The following is a 17,591-nucleotide window of genomic DNA, read 5'->3' on the forward strand; positions in this document are numbered from 1 at the left end:
CCTCTTAGTCTGGCCACCTTGTCTCCCTCATGCCCTTTTCTTTTGGCTTCAACTATGAGATTAAATTTGGTGGGATTCAGCCTTCTTGTGATTTCTTAAATGATATCCTAACATTTATAAAATCATAACTAAATTCATTGTTAGTGAACTTAAATATATATTCACACAGTGCAGGTCACTGAGTACTGTTGTGTCCTGTTGACCTGTAGATGTGATATTCAAGATGACAATCTTTGGATGTTTTCCTTTGTGCAAGTGCTTCCTTTTGTGTTTGCTAGTGTTTACACTTTTCTTCTCAAATAAAATGTTTATTATTTATGTAATAAAGTCCATCAACACTGAGCAACGAAGATGGCTCATTCTGTACAGTGCTTGCCTTAAACTATGGTGGTCTAAATTTGGATTCCCAGCATCCATATAAAAGGTTAGGTATAATGGATCATGCCTACAATCTTGGCACTGGGTGTTTGGGAGGAAGTTTCACCCCAAGCCCCTCCCCTGAAAGTTGTCTCAGTCCAGACTTTGCACCTGAAAAAGTCCACCAAATGATGACCACTCTCACAGCTCATTTAAAGTGTCCTCCAGAGAACAAACACGTGGCATTCCGGTCTTCCTTTCCCATATCCTCTCTGGTGGTCTGGAAAGTCTTCTGGGAGCCTTTGTACCCATTAAACATGGGCCTTTTTTTTTATTCGGTTTGATTTGGTCTGATCTGGATTATTGCATTGGTGGAGGAGCAGAAACCTTTCACTGGGGAGTCAGAGAGACAGGAGGATCCCTGACAAGCTCCTGACTAGCTTGTCTTGCCAAATTGGTGAGTCCCCAGTTCTGTGAGAGAGACTCAAATGCAAGGTGCAGAGTGAGTGTGGAAAAGCTCTGATGTCTGCCTCTGGCCGTACACACATGCACACACACACACACACACACACACACACACACACACACACACCAGTTAGTATGCCAACTTTACATAGTTAGAAAGAGGAAGGCTCAACTGACAGCTTGTCCCTATCAGATTGGCTGTGGGCATGTCTGTAGAGCATTTTCTATTTTTGATGCTAATTTATGTAGGAAGGCTCAGCCCACCATGGTTGGTCCCTGTGCTGATCAGATTGCCCTGGAATGTGTAAGAAAAGGAGCTGAGTGAGGTAGGAGAAGCAAGCCTGTAAGCACCCATCCTCCATGGTCCCTGCTTCAGCTCCTGCCTTCCGGTAGCCTTGAGCTTCTGCCCTGGCATCTCTAAATGATGGACTGTGAAGTGTAAGGTTAAATAGATTCTTTCTACCTCTAGTTGCTTTTAGTTACGATGTTTATTATAACAACAATGGGATAGGATGCCCCAAAGCACAAGTGCACAAGCACACACACACACACACACACACACACACACACACACACACACTAAAGAAAAAGTTTTCATGTCCCCCTACTGTAATACAAGCCTCAAGGACGCCCTCTTACACGTCCTTTTAGCTGTATGAAAGGTACTCTGGCGTTCTATATTCCATATTCTGACCCTGAATGAGAGGGATGAAGCTTTTCGTCCCTATTGGAAGGGTTTTATCTTTAGCATTTTTCCTACTATATTGTCATGTTTGTTTTATCATGTGTAAATCTCTAATTGTGTTTCTGAGCCTTCTTCAGCTTTGAATCAGTATTCACACTGATGGTACATCATCCTCAGCAACAGTTTCTGAGAAGCTGTATATCCATTGGAATAAACGTCACCCCCACTTCATAAAGTCAGCCGGAAAAGCTTCATTCATCTGCCCAGGTTCCTGGGAATTTTTTCTAAGTGAATAGATATTCCTTGAAAATTCTAGAATTTGCTGGTTAATTTTCCAACAGCCACTTCAACTACTTTAACACTTATTGGATGTACTGTGATTTTTTTTCTTGACAATTTTTGGCATTTCATGTTACCAAAGAAATTGAGCCTTTCACGGAGGTTTTCAACTATATTTTCACATAACAGCTCAGAATATGCCAATATATTTTAAAATCTCTTCTGTGTCTTATTTAACTACCTAGAATAGAATTTTGGAGTGGCTCTTTTGTTACAGATTTCTAAGTGTGTCACATTCTGATGAAATAACTTGTTCTGCAAGACGTTGAAATTGGTGGTACTCCAATAGTGCTTTCTACTTAATAAATTTTATCCTATAAATATAGTATGTTTTCTTTTGCTGTATTAATGTATTAACATATGTAAATGCAAATTTAACAATAGGGTTATTGCAATGTTATTAGAGGAAAAGAACTTCCTTCCTCTGCCTGTAGTTCCCAGACCATGGCTTCTAACACTCCCCTGCCCAGTAATCTGGAATGAGAAGAGCATCTTATGGAACACACTCTCCATGTTTATCCCTACTTCTTGAAATCCTAGTGTATTAATAATTATCTCTTTGGCCATAACAAAACATCCAGCAAAGGGGAATTAAGGAAGGAAGTGCTTGGGGGCTCACAGTTGGAGTGTATGGTTTATCATATGGGGAGGGGCGGTGGCAGAGGCTTGAGGCAGGTGAGCACACTGTAACCAAACTCAGGGATCGGATACAAATATACACTGGTGCTCAGCTAAATTTCTCCTTTGTGGTCACAGTCGTGGGATAGCACTGCTCACACTCATGCTGAGTCTTCCCTCCTCAACCTGTGTCCTCTAGAAAGCATTCCCTGATGATTCTGGATTCTGCAATGTTGGTAATCTCAATCCCACACCAACATTCTCAGGTGATTCTGGACTCTGTCATGTTGGTAATCTCAATCCCACATGACATTCCCAGGTGATTCTGAATTCTGCCATGTTGGTAACCTTAATCACACACCCAGTATCCTGAACAATGCAACTAAACATTTCCTGTTAGTGATAACAACATCCTTTAATGTTTATGGTAATGAGGTTTGTATAGCCCCAGTGAATGAAGCAGCCTGCTGCCTAAGGGAAAGAATACCTGATTACATAATTGGAACTTCATCCCTGTGTACCCAGCTTGTAGATGGGGAGGAGGGAGACTGAATGAATCACCACTGGTCATTGAAGGGGAGGAGGGAGACTGAATGAATCACCACTGGTCATTGATTTAGTCCAACAAGATCATTCAATAGTGTCATTGAAAATCCCTAATGAAGAAGTTTGGAAAATCTGGCAAAAATGATTCAACTATGTACCAGGAAGTACTTCCATCTTTTTCTGTGAGCCATTTCAACAGATTATAAATCCTGGTGAACCAGTCATGAAAGCCTGCCATTTAGCCAAATTAGAAATGCTGTAACCTGAAAACTCACTGCTTCAAATTAGCATCTGGAGTGGAGCAGTCTTGTGGGACTAAGTCCCCCACACAGGGTGAGCACTGAGTTAGTGTAGTCGCTATTTGAAACTATTCCCAGCGTCGGGTACCACATGTTGTCTGCTGAGAGCTGTAGAAAACCTCTACATACTCGGTCTCAAAAATGCCTACCTTGACTAAATTTTGTGAGCTGAACTGTTACGGACCGGCTCAGGAGAACCACTCAGACCTTAAGGGAATCAGGGCGAAGGCACAGGAGAAATCAGGATACGGCGAGGAAAAGTGACACATAGACACTCTGAATGTTTTTGAGACATGCTGTTGCGATTTACTTACTTCAGTGCAGGATTATATATTATTACAAACAAAGGACTTGGCAAAGGCATACATCATCAGATCATAAAATAGAAAAGAACGGCATAAAACAGTTTTACAAAGAGAATCTTTAAAGATGCTTTGGCATGAGTACAAGGACTTTTGCTTCCTTACATTTGTAAAGTTACCCCTTCTTTTTTCTTGTTATTAGAGAGACCATTGTTCTTGAGTTAGCCCAACTTTATCAGCTTGTACCAGGTGGCTGACTTGGGCTCAGCTAAGTGACCTTGTGTGTCTGGGTGAGAAAGAAGAAGGCTACTATCTTCCTGGAAATCTTTCTGAGACTCGTTTTGTACCATTAATCTCACTCCTTTCCCTTCCCGACTCTCAGGGTCAGATGCTATAATTAGCCTAGGTTTTCTGGCCATAAGGAAGGTTGTATAGGCCTCCTGTTAAGTTGTACATAAATGCCTAATGCTGTTTCCCTGTAGAAGGCTTCTAAGGTTTTTTTCTGCTAAAATTAACTCTTTTTATTCCACATCATCAAGGAATTGTCCTAATGATGATTTTGGCAATTCCCAGAACTGGCTACTTTTTTAAGGCTTTAATTAATAGTGGAGCAGAATTCAAAAATGTCCTCAGCAGTCTTGTTTATATCCACAACTGCCTGGAATAGTCTGATCTGTTAGCAATATGTTAGGATCACAAAGAACACACAGACAAGGGAAAAGACACACATATGGCTCCAAGGACAGCCAGGTCGAGTCAATACTGGTGGCGACTCAGGTAGCATTACACCACAACTGGTTGCCAAGGGACCGCCTGGAACACACAGCTCCTTGAAGCACAAATCCCAATCCTGCCGGCAATATTTGCCCATCCAGTCAGCATTTCTGCTACACTGGCGAGACAGCCGTGGATGTAGCAGGTCCCCGTTTTTTATTTTTAAAATGCAACTCGAACACATCCTGTTTTACTTGGGCCACTGAATTGAAAAGACACTTAAGGAGACAAGGGAACAGAAAAATCACCAACAGTACTAATAAGATGACTACTCCAATGAGGACAAAATACTGCACCCAATTTAATGGATTTAAAGCCTTAATTTCTGACTCAATTTCATTAGCCAAATCTTGTAGACCTCCTAGTTGTAAACGAGCTTGGCTAATAGCAGAAATATCTTTTTATAATGCAGTTAAATCATATGTGATGTTATTATCTCGCCAAACACCCTGTAAATGTGCTTTTACCTTGTCCCATGGCTTTGAGCAATTGTAAGTCAGTGGTGTGATACAGATTGCTTTAAAGCTTCCATGACAACGTGTGGATAGGGTAGTTTTCAAAATGGCAATGTCCTGTCCAAGAGCAAGGACCACTTCTTCTAATACATTAATTTTTGCTTTTAATTCATTGTTAATTGTTGCCTGTCTCAGTAATGTAGATGTAATGTTTTTATTTAATGTATTTGTATAATGAGCAATATGAATCTCTTGAACTAAAGCTGTTGTAGCTACAGAAAAGTTATGCCTAAAATAAGTGTAGCCATAAACCTCCTAGGTTACACCAGATAACAAAAGGTGGCCATCTAACAACAAGCAAAACATTTAAATCTTTTGGTTCAGCTGAAGTAATGCAATTAGTAAGTTTACAGGAATGACAAACAACTTGATAGGACTTACTTTGGTAATTTTAACAAAAGCAGGCTGAGCTAATAACAATGCATTAGGATAAGAAACACATGCCCTGAGTCCTATGGGCTCAGACTTAGTATGATTAGGTCTTTTGTCCAGAAACACATATATAGGTCAGAATGTTTTTTAGTAACATTTCCTTCTTTAGCAAACCATGTAGGCTCCACAAAGCCTGGAGAAAACCATCTTTGTAAGGGCTCTCCTACTCCTACGTATTTATAGTGATGAAATTTTTCCTGATGAGTGTTTATATGATTTTTATAAAAATACTGTTGACTTGAAGATAAAGAATAATCCCAAATTTTATAAGAGGAATCTTTAGGCTGATATTTAGTGGCTGTATTTGGAAAGCCACAAGTTAGCCATATAGGGAACTTACTAATAGCTGAATCCCAAAATTGATCCTTATCCCGATATTTTTGAATACATGGTTCAATAGGCATAGATGAGACCTGTTTAAACTTTTCTCCATAATTGAATTCTCCCAAGGTCTGCATTTGAATTTCCCAAATCCATCTCTTACTAACATTTTCCTTATCTGGGCTGTCAGTAAGAAAAGTTCTATAGCTTGAACCTAAGCAAAATCTTGGTACCTTTCCAGAAAGTGTAATGCAAATAGGCAAGGAATCAGAACGTCCCTCAAAGGTTATTAACGAGGACAAACTAATTCTTGCATCAGAGTCCTGAGCACCTCCCAGTCTCCTAGTATCATTAGTTAAAATCCTGATGGGCTCTTGATCTAGCCAACCAACAGGTTGTAAAACTGGGAGATTAGGAACATAGGCCCAATAAGCCATTCCCTGTACTGTAGGGGGAGCAGATATCAAGGCTAAGAAGGCAAGAAAGTACAGGCTGGGTTTTAGGGGTTTTTCCTGCTGAATAAGCAGACTTTTAGCTTTCTTGACAAGGCATCTGATTTTCGTCCAGGTGATTTTCGAAGCCTGTGACTGAGTTGCCTTCATTTTCCTCATTTGACACGTCAGATATCTCGTCTGTCTCCACTGCCTCCTCCTTTTTCGCCGCCTCTCCTGGCGTCGGCCGGACGAGCCTGTCTGGTATCCAGATGGGGGAGTCGGCATCCTGTGGAAACACACAAGCATACCCTCGTCCCGATGTTATTAAAACGTCTGGTCCTCTCCATCGACCAGACAGCAGATCTTTCCATAGGACTTTTGGTAAAACAGAGTTAGACTCACAGGTCCAATGCATCATTGCAGGTGTCAATCCTTTATCATTAGTATTTAAGTGATTTAATACGAATAAGGTATGTAAAAATAAATGATGAGGAGCAAAATATTCATGTGCTCTCTGAAGCCTTTTAATCTGTACTTTTAATGTTTGATGTGTCCTTTCAATAATACCTTGCCCCTGGGGGTTATATGGGATGCCTGTAGTATGTATAATGTGCCATTGTGCACAGAAAGTTTCAAAAGCTTTAGAAACATAAATAATACATATAATACATAAATAATAATTAACATTATTACATAATGTTATATTATTAATAATTAATTAACATTAATACATAAATAATACAGATAATAGGACTATTATCTGTCAAGGTGGCTATAAAGAAGTTATTATTATAATTAGTTAATAATTGTTAACATTATTATGGAAAACATCCTGCTAAGAAATTTCTTCTGTCCCTTTGAGAATAAGGGGTGAGGGTCCTATATTTCCCCAATCCTCCTGGTCCTAAGGATCAGCTCAATCATAAGCTAGCTTTGTTAACTTTGGGCAAATTGTTTCTTATAATTACAGATTTTTAATATATCTCTTTTGACTTAGCATTTTAACCAGGGATAATTGGGCGATGTATTCTTTTAACTGCTTCCAGCTGACTTTGGGGCGACGTTGTCGAGGGTTAACAAAGGTGAAATGCTAGTCAAAGAGAGAAAATTTTAGAAACATTTGGTTTGTGGACTTTGTTGAAGAGCCAGGGGGCATTCACATCGGCTAGACTGGTCCACATCAGTTTTTAGCAAGTCCATGGTCCACAATCATTTAGAGCAGGTTGTAGGCAGCAATTAATGCTTGTTTGTGTCTGCCAACCAAGGGGAAACCTGTAGAGGCAAATTTATACTAGGAACAGAAGTTAATACATTTAAAACTTTTAGGCCCATTATTTGTCTTTATCTGTAAAAGCATTCCCATGATATGAAAACATAAAGTGAGATATTGAATAACATCCTTAATAGTTTCTCCTGTGTGTGCTGAGGCAACTATGGAAAAGTATCAACAGTCATATGCATATAGCACAACCTTCCAAAGGAGAGTACATGTGTTACATCCATTTGTCAGATTTTTAGAGGGTGTAGACCCCATGGATTTATTCCAGTGCTGGGTGGATGTTGATGAGTAAGATTACCTGTTGAGCAATCTGCTCGAGAGAGATGAAATATTTGTTATAGTGCTTTAGCATTGACATGAAAAGCTTTATGAAAAGCTTTCGCCTTCTCCAAGGTAGAACTTATGAATATATATATTTCATTTTAGTCCATTGATCAACTATATCATTTCCTTCATTTAGGTCCTGGCAGAGCTGTATGAGCTCTCATATGTTGATCGTAAAAACAATTTTTTTCTGCCAAATTAAATGTTGCAATTGCTGAAATAAAAGGCACATTGGGCTGGAACTTTTAATAGGTCCAGCTACTTCTAAAAAATCTGAGGGTATTAACAACATATGCAGAATCTGATGTAAAAGGGCAAATTTTACATTTTATAGTCTGTCTTAGATCTGTCTGTAAATACATTTGGGGCCATGGAAATAGGCTGTGATAATGTTATTTTAGGAGATATTACAGGATGCTCCTTAAAAAATCTTAACAGTGGATGTCTGGGATAATGATTGTCCATGTTGCCATTAAGACCATATTGCAAAATAGCCCAATCATTTATTGTAGCACAAAAGATCTTAACTTGATGTCTGGAATAAGGCACTATAATGGAGGTGGGGGCAGTTCCAAAATATCGTAAACACTGCTGAATCCCTTTCAGAGCTAAAGTTGCCATAGCAGTAGGATAATGCTCAAGAGCTTTGGCTGGAGATATTTTGAGATAAATTCAAAGCAATGGCCTGTTTTCCATAACAATTTTGTAGGCTGGTGATATGAAGGCAGAACGCATAAAACAATGTCTTGCCCCTCTTGAATCCTCTGCAGAAAGGCATCTTGTATTTTATTATCCATCTTTTTTAATGCCTCTCATGCTTCATTAGTCAGTTGCCTTGGAGAATTCAAAGCAGAATCTCCATTTAAAATATTATATAAGGGCTTTAATTCATAATTTGGCAGCTTTAATTAACATCTAAGCCAATTTATATCACCTAACAACTTTTGAAAATCATTTAAGATCTTTAAATTATTTTTTCTCAATTTTACCTTTTGTAGAATAATTTGCTTCTCACAAATTCATGCTCCTAGATAATTTGTGATTTTATCCTTTTTTGTACCTATTTTTTCAGTCTTGCCTTTCTAAATTTACTTACAATTGCTTGCAGTTGCTTATCTGACTTTTTTAACTCAGAGAGGTCTGAGTATAACTCTCCCCATTCCTGACGATTCCTTTTATTGCTTGTCTTTACTGACTTTTTTGATCTTTTTTCTTGCAACATTTTTAACACTGTCTGTCCATTTTTTACCCCTTTACTGTAATGCAGATCCTCCAGACAGCTTTTAATTAACTTTTAAATTGGCTTGACCTCTCCCTTAAGGATCCAAACTGTCCTTGTCCTCATTTATTTTTTTTTAAACTTTATTAGGTAAATTAACATAAGGCAGCAGTAATAGTTGAGCAATTCTTTGTCCCTTGTGGATCTAAATAATTTCAGATAATGGTTTCACCATGACCTTAATGTCATTTTCTATGTCTGCATCTATGACACCTGACACAACCTTAAAATTCTTTTGATAGTTGGAACTTCTTCCTATAATAAGTCCCACAGTTTGTGGCAACAATGTTACTTTCACTGATGTGGGTATTAAGGCAATGCCATCCTATTTAGAAGGAATCATATCCTTTGAACTAGCCAAATCAAGGCCAGCATTACCTGGTGTTGCTCTAGGGAACTCATGTATGGTAAACTCTGGAGCCTCAGGATTTAAAATTCCTGGCTCTGATTTCTTGGCTGGTTTCTCCTTTTTTCTCCCATAATGACATCAAGAGACTCCCTGAAACAGCGAGCCAGGGTGCAATGGCATCGCATTTATTTAAAAGTTTAAGTTTTTTGTCTTATCTTTAGATTCTTTAAACATAGCAGCTCATTAAGAGCCTAAAAATTGAGTGCAATTGATTAACACCCATATTTAATTTATATTTCTTTTACTTTGGTTTTGTCGACTTGTGAAATTATTTACGGAATGAGCAATAAATCTCCTGCTTTGATAGCGGTTGCTCCCCCTTCATTTCCAGGGAAAAGTAATTAACCCCCGCTTTACCGCGGTTGCCTTCTCTCTATTTACAAAGAGAGCTATTAATGAATCCTGCTTTAACAGCAGACACTTTTCTTTTATTTATAGGAAAAGCAATTAATCATTCCTACTTTAATCGTAGGATTCCCATTTACCTCAGAACTATTTTCCCCTGCTTTGGTCACAGGATCCCCAGCTTACCTGAGGACTATTTCCCCTACTGTTTGTTCATGGTCTGGACCAGGTCCTGACAGCAGGTGTTGCACTGGGGGTCATCTTACCCAGTGGTCAGCATCGTTGTTATCCAGGTGGAGACATCGTGGTGTCCCATAATCTTCTTTGGAGACCTTGGGTCACTGTTAGGATCTCAGAGTCTCCGTCTAATATAAGCCTTTTAAACTTTATTTTAAATGCCATTTTGTACAGATTTTTAAAGTATTTAGGGCTATCCAGGTATCTCTGATTAGGCAAACTTTATTATTTTTATTAACTTATATTTTTAACAAACCAAAAATATATACCATATTTTTGTTAGTGTGAATCTTAAATGTAATTTCTTTGTTAAATGTGGAGAAAGCATTATTTGTTTTAGCATAAACAATTAATCAGTGATCATATTATTAAAGAAAAAAAATATATAACCCAATCAATATTTTCTCAGAAAGTTTTTGGCAAAATATGGCAAAATCACATGATGTTTTTAGGACAGATTTTTTGAGACCCTTACTCTGTTGAGTATACTCACCTCATATTATTTAATATCACAAAGCTACACAAGCATGCATAAAAGAAATAACCATGACCCTTTCACAAGATAAATCCTTTTAAAACCAGAATTGACCATTAAACATTCAGATATAAGAAATTACAGCAAACTTTTTTTGGCCTCTTATTACCTTTTATGACGTTTTATATACCTTTTGGAATTTTAGGTTTGACTCCTTTCTCATTGATTAAGCCAGATATTTTTAGACAAACCCCTTTTATTATTTTTATTTATTATTGTTATTATTTTAGTCTTTTTGCCCTTTTTAGTTTTTAGATAATATGGAAGCCTAATGCATCTTTAACATTTGTTTTAAAGTTAATGCTTTTCAAAGTTACAGGTTGGTATAATTTAAAACTTTTTATAAGCACTATTAGGACAGGAAAGAGTTAAGAGAAGAAACAGCTGGCCAGCGGAAGAAACCTTGAGTGTTATCACAGTGAAAAACTTAGCTCAGAAAAGAGGCACAGAAAGTGTCCTTAGCTGCTAATGCCTTTTCAAATTTTTTGTTAACTTTTCTCTGACCATAATTTCAGACCTTTTGTTTTATATTTGTCTGGTTTTTATTTCTATTTTTATGTTTATTTTTTATTCTTATCTAAGAGCATTCCATCCTTGTGGAACTTAGATTTACATTCATTCTTCCAGTGCCTTCCCTTTTTGCACCGGGGACAAAGTCCGGGAGTTCCCCTTTGACCTGTTCCTTTTTGCCCTGCTCCCCTGGACCTCCTGCAGTCTTTCTGCATGTGCCCAGGTTTCCCACAATTATAACAAGTGAGAGATGAGGAGTCTCTTACACCTCCTTCATATGTCTTTTCAATATTGGCGCTGAATTTCCAACCCTTCATTGCTGCAGCATAAGTCATTCCTTGGACTAATGCTGATAAGGCATCTCTCATAGATTGCCCCATGGTTCCTCAGATTACTTACACTGTGACCGGCAAATCTTCCGACGGGACTGCAGCTCCCTGGTAAGAGCTGTTCCTGAAAATTAATAAAAGGAAAAGAAAGAAAAGAGAAAGATTACCTGTCCTTCAAGTCCCTGTTCGGGCGCCACCTGCTACGGACCGGCTCAGGAGAGCCACTCAGACCTTAAGGGAATCAGGGCGAAGGCACAGGAGAAATCAGGATACGGCGAGGAAAAGTGACACATAGACACTCTGAATGTTTTTGAGACATGCTGTTGCGATTTACTTACTTCAGTGCAGGATTATATATTATTACAAACAAAGGACTTGGCATCATCAGATCATAAAATAGAAAAGAACGGCATAAAACAGTTTTACAAAGAGAATCTTTAAAGATGCTTTGGCATGAGTACAAGGACTTTTGCTTCCTTACATTTGTAAAGTTACCCCTTCTTTTTTCTTGTTATTAGAGAGACCATTGTTCTTGAGTTAGCCCAACTTTATCAGCTTGTACCAGGTGGCTGACTTGGGCTCAGCTAAGTGACCTTGTGTGTCTGGGTGAGAAAGAAGAAGGCTACTATCTTCCTGGAAATCTTTCTGAGACTCGTTTTGTACCATTAATCTCACTCCTTTCCCTTCCCGACTCTCAGGGTCAGATGCTATAATTAGCCTAGGTTTTCTGGCCATAAGGAAGGTTGTATAGGCCTCCTGTTAAGTTGTACATAAATGCCTAATGCTGTTTCCCTGTAGAAGGCTTCTAAGGTTTTTTTCTGCTAAAATTAACTCTTTTTATTCCACATCATCAAGGAATTGTCCTAATGATGATTTTGGCAATTCCCAGAACTGGCTACTTTTTTAAGGCTTTAATTAATAGTGGAGCAGAATTCAAAAATGTCCTCAGCAGTCTTGTTTATATCCACAACTGCCTGGAATAGTCTGATCTGTTAGCAATATGTTAGGATCACAAAGAACACACAGACAAGGGAAAAGACACACATATGGCTCCAAGGACAGCCAGGTCGAGTCAATACTGGTGGCGACTCAGGTAGCATTACACCACAACTGGTTGCCAAGGGACCGCCTGGAACACACAGCTCCTTGAAGCACAAATCCCAATCCTGCCGGCAATATTTGCCCATCCAGTCAGCATTTCTGCTACACTGGCGAGACAGCCGTGGATGTAGCACTGAACTTCCCAGAGGAGGGCAAAATCCCTTGTCTGTGTTACAAAGTTTACGAGGCTGATTAAGTACTCCCAGTGCCCTCAATTATAGAGAATTAGAATGCTGCAGGTCCAGAACCAATTTATCCATGGCTTCCTTTAATGGCCTTAATAATAGGTACCAGGCTTTCATGGCTCAGTCAGCATGTGTGTTTGTCCCTCTTCCCGGAAACACACAAGTTAGGAAAAATCATGGGCGACTGAAAGTCGGGCAGAAAGAAAGTTACAAAGCAAAGTAGATCCTGGTTTAGGGGGAAGACTCGGTCAGTAAAGAGCTTTCATTCCGGATCATCAGAACCCATGTAAACTGACACTAAGTGTGGTAGCTCACACCTACAGTCCCAGTAAAGAGGGGCAGATTTCCAAGTGCTCAGCAGCCAGCCTAGCCTGTCTGGCAAGTTACAAGTCAGTAAGAAATCTTGTCTAATAGGAAGGCAATGATGCCAAGGCTGTCCTGTAAGGCTCCCTCATGTGCACACATTCACAGTGTATGTGCATCCTGTACATGCATGCGTCTGCACACACATTACAGAGAAGAAAAGAGAAACTAGATCCTGCTGTGAGACTACTTCAGTATAATCGGCCACGTGATCCCACATTTTCTGATCATTCATCACAATTTAGTGTTTCATTGACGATGAAACAGCCGTTTACCTTCAGTTGTGTTCAGAAGTATTTGTCTCCAGAGTGTTTAGTCCAAGGTTTTATATTCATTTTTTCTGTGTCCTGGTTAACATTTAGTATCAAGTAGACACAACCTGAGGTCACCCGGGAAGAGAGAACCACTCTTGAAGAATTAGCCCATAGCCACCTGGGAGAGACCTTCTTGAGTCAGGACTGATGTGGGTGGGTCCACCCCACTGAGCACCAGCCACTGGTCATGTGGGCCTTGGCTATATAAGAAAACAAGCTGAGTATTAGCCAGTCAGCTAGCCAGTAAGCAGCGTTTGTCCATGGTTCCTGCTTGTGTTCCTGCCCTGACTTCCCACAGTGATTGTCTCTGACCTGGAAGAGTAAGCAGAAATAAATCTTTCCCTTCCTTGATCTTCATTATGTCAGAGTTCCGTCACAACAGAAAAGCTAGCTGAAGCCTTTCACTTCCTGCTCTCCACCTTTCCCTCGCTCCAGGGCTCTCCAGTCTCCCCCAGCGTGCTGAGGGCTCTCCAGCGTTCCCACAGCGAGCTGCACATTTGGAAGCCAGACTTCAGAGCTGTTTTCAGCCTAACTTTATAGATGAGCGAGTTTAAGTACTGAGGATTTAAATAATTTGTCTGCATTACTTGACCACTATGCAAGAGACAAGATGTGTACTGTTCTATCTAAACGCAACTCCCACGGCCCTTCCTTGGAATTTATATGGTATAATATAAAATAAGCAGAAATCACTTCTAAGAATACCATTTGCTAGGCCAATGGGAAAAAAATCATCTTAGTTTTTACAAATACTAGAACTGGGAGATCATTTCAAATTTGTCCAACAAATTCAAGCACACAGGAGATATTTTCACTCCCAAATGTTCCTTTCCACTCAGTGGAAATGAGAAGAAGCTTCTGAATAAATGTGGAGAAAATCGTGTGTCTCATTTACAAAGACAACTCATGCAGAAACTACATGTATAAACCTCGTAATAAGCGGACAATGAACACCGCAAGTGATGTGCGCACAGCAAATGGGAACCTCCCACGGCTCTCCAGCATGACAGTTATTAGCCCTCCCTGCAGGGAAGCAGTTTTCAATGCAATGTCATTACAACAGCCCTTGAAACAAGGCAGCACATTTAATTTTTAATTACTACCTACTTGCCTGTTATGGGAATAGGCACAAGAGTGCCAAGTCAAATAATCTAGCACATGGAAAATGAAACCTGATCTTGAAAGATTCTCTCCTTGTTCCTTGAGCAGCAGAGGAGAGGGTGCCTAAACTGGCCTTGTCCCATAGCCATACTGAGGAATATCTTGCATATCACCATAGAATCTTCATCTAGCGATGGATGGAGATAGAGTCAGAGACCCATATTGGAGCACTGGACTTAGCTCCCTAGGTCCAAATGAGGAGCAGAAAGAGGGAGAACATAAGCAAGGAAGTCAGGACCATGAGGGGTGCGTCCACCCACTGAGACGGTGGGACTGATCTAATGGAAGCTCACCAAGGCCAGCTAGACTGGGAGTGATGGAGCATGTGATCAAACTGGACACTCTGAATGTGGCTGGCAATGAAGGCTGACTGAGAAGCCAAGGACAATGGCACTGGGTTTTTATTCTACTGCATGGACTGACTTTGTGGGAACCTGGTTTGTTTGGATGCTCACCTTTATAGACCTGGATGGAGCAGGGAGGACCTTGGACTTCCCATGGGGCAGGGAAACCTGACTACTCTTAGAACTAGAAAGGGAGGGGCAGGTGGGGAGGGGGAGGGAAAGTGGAGGAGGGGAGGAGGTTGAAATTTTTAGTGAATGAATGAATAAATAAATAAATAAATAAATAAATAAATAAATAAATAGAGCTAATTCCACTTTTCCTGGTAGGATGCTAGAGGCTTTCTGTTGTCCATGAGGTCTGTAATGTCAATTCCCCTTAATAAATTTCTCCCCCAAAGGACACTTTGTTTCAGAGCTTTTCTCTCAAAATACTTCTTATCTCCAGACTTAAAATCTAACATACACTTTTTGGAAGAAAGGCTATTTGAATACAAGCAGATTATTTTTAATAAGTCTAGTGATTGACCTGTGATCAAGTTACCTCTTTATAAGTCACAGTAGTGAGTGTTAATTCCCATGGATCCATGGGATTATCAGACAGAAACGTCCCACAAACACTGTCGCTCTGTTCCAGATCAAGTAATCTATTCTGTAAACCAAGATTCAACAGATTTAGCCGAATTTTGCCACCAATTAGATGGAGGTGACCAGTCCTTAAGTACAATTCACAGATGACTACAAGAGTTAATGTAGATAACAGCAATATGTTTACTGTCTCAATGGGAGGGGGATTATAAATCTTGAACAAGGCATGTCACACTGGGTCCTAAGGACTTTGACAGTCATCTCACTTTCTAGCCCAGCTGGGATGGTTCAACTCTGCGGTGTTGCTGTGATAAGATACCACGACAAAAGTAATGTAAGGGAGAAAGAGTGTGATCTGGCTTACAGTGTGAGAGGATACATTCCACCATGGGGGAGGGGGAAGCATGACAGCAGGGCACGAGCTGATGACATCATAGCCACAGCCAGCAAGCAGAGACTAAGAGAGATGGAATTTATTTCCCTTTCTTCTTAGTCAGATAGGACCCCATCCCAGGAAATGGTACCTGCCATGTTGACAATCAATTTAAGCCATCACAAGCATCATTACTAGAAGCTAGTATCCCATTCCAAAATATGAACACTCGATTAAGTCCCAGAGGTTCAGGGATCAAGCACTATGAGAAGTCTTATAAAAAGAAAAGAGATTTACTGTGGCTCACTGTGTCAGGGGCCTAGTTTACTTTGACAAGGAGGTCATATAGAAAAAGGACAGTTCATATCATGGTGGCCAGGAAGCAAAGAAAAAGGCTTCGTGAATTTTCTGTGGAAAATAGAGGCATCAAGAACATGATCTCCCCTCCCCCGTTAAGTGACTGCCTTTCTCCACTGGGGTCCAACCCACTTATCACCACTTTTCAATGTTGCCACCATGGTATAGATCAAGGGACTGCTGTTGCTGTAGTGGTCACGGGAGTATTCTTGTGATCTATGTGTATCTGGAAACTGAGACATTCAGAGATGTGTTCTCTTAATCCCCTAGACACTTCCTGATCCAGTCAGTGGACCTGGGAGATTAAGCATTACACTTACTTGTTTTGCTGGAAGACATCATCTCTTGGTGAATAGAAAAGGGGGTATTTGGTGCCGCCCATCCAGTTCCCAGCCCTGTTGCAATGACACTAGTTAGTTAGCTGATAAATGGCTCCAGCATTATTCTGCTAGAAGAAGGTGTGCACTTTCTTCCAGGCAGGATGTGACGTTGCCATGATAACTCTTGAAGTACAGACTAAATATTGAGTGCCTTCACAGATTTTACCTCGCTTTCAGTCTAATTATCGAAAAGATAGGACAATACTGACCCTTTTGTAAGTCATTTATGTGAAAATTGAACACTTTTCGTGACATTGCCTTGCTTTTGAGACATTTTTGTTTAGATTGCCATTACCTAGTAAAATAAAAAGTCTAAAATTACTTTAGACTTATTAAAATGCAAGGTATTATTAACTTTTTAAGGTTTAATAGTCTTAGCATAAAGAATATTTTTGTTTATACCATATCTGAAATCTATATTGTTAAGAGAAGAAAATAATGCGAATTTTCTAACTATTTAGCCTATATTATGAGGTTAGCTATGAATCATGGACACTACAATGTTGACTGCTTTGGGGTCTCTTGTACAAAATAACCAAAGATACTGTACATGAGTTCAGTGTTCAGTCTCAGAGACATTGATAAAATAGAACAGTAACTTGGCTTTGTTTCAAGAATGCTGAATATTCATCTATATGGTGACTATATAACAACATAATGTTTATGAAAGCATGCATGAGACATTAAAGTCAGCTACTGCTATTATTATTAATAAATTTATATACACAATTTGAATGGGAGAAGCTGAAATAATCCTGGATATCATTTATTGACTATATTTTATGTGATATATTAGGCATTCCATCTGTAAAAGCTCATTTTTTCTGTATTTTTCACAGGTTGAACTCTGGGTCATAAAGATTAAAAAGTGCAACATGATTCACTTGTAATGTTTTAAAGTAATGGTTCCTGAACCACAGAGAAAGAAGTTGTAGAGAGGATTTGATTTTGTGGAACCCATTCCTGCAATTTTGAATCCCAGAGCTAAAATCATAAGTAAGATGGTTTTTTTTCTGTTTTTTTTACAAAGAATTTATTTGTAAATGATAACTTTTTTTTATTTAGTATGGTTATGGGCCAAGTCCAGTTCAGGC

The sequence above is a fragment of the Myodes glareolus genome, chromosome 22 (genome assembly GCF_982192425.1).
Source record: "Myodes glareolus chromosome 22, mMyoGla1.1, whole genome shotgun sequence".
In the NCBI taxonomy this organism is placed as follows: Eukaryota; Metazoa; Chordata; class Mammalia; order Rodentia; family Cricetidae; genus Myodes; species Myodes glareolus.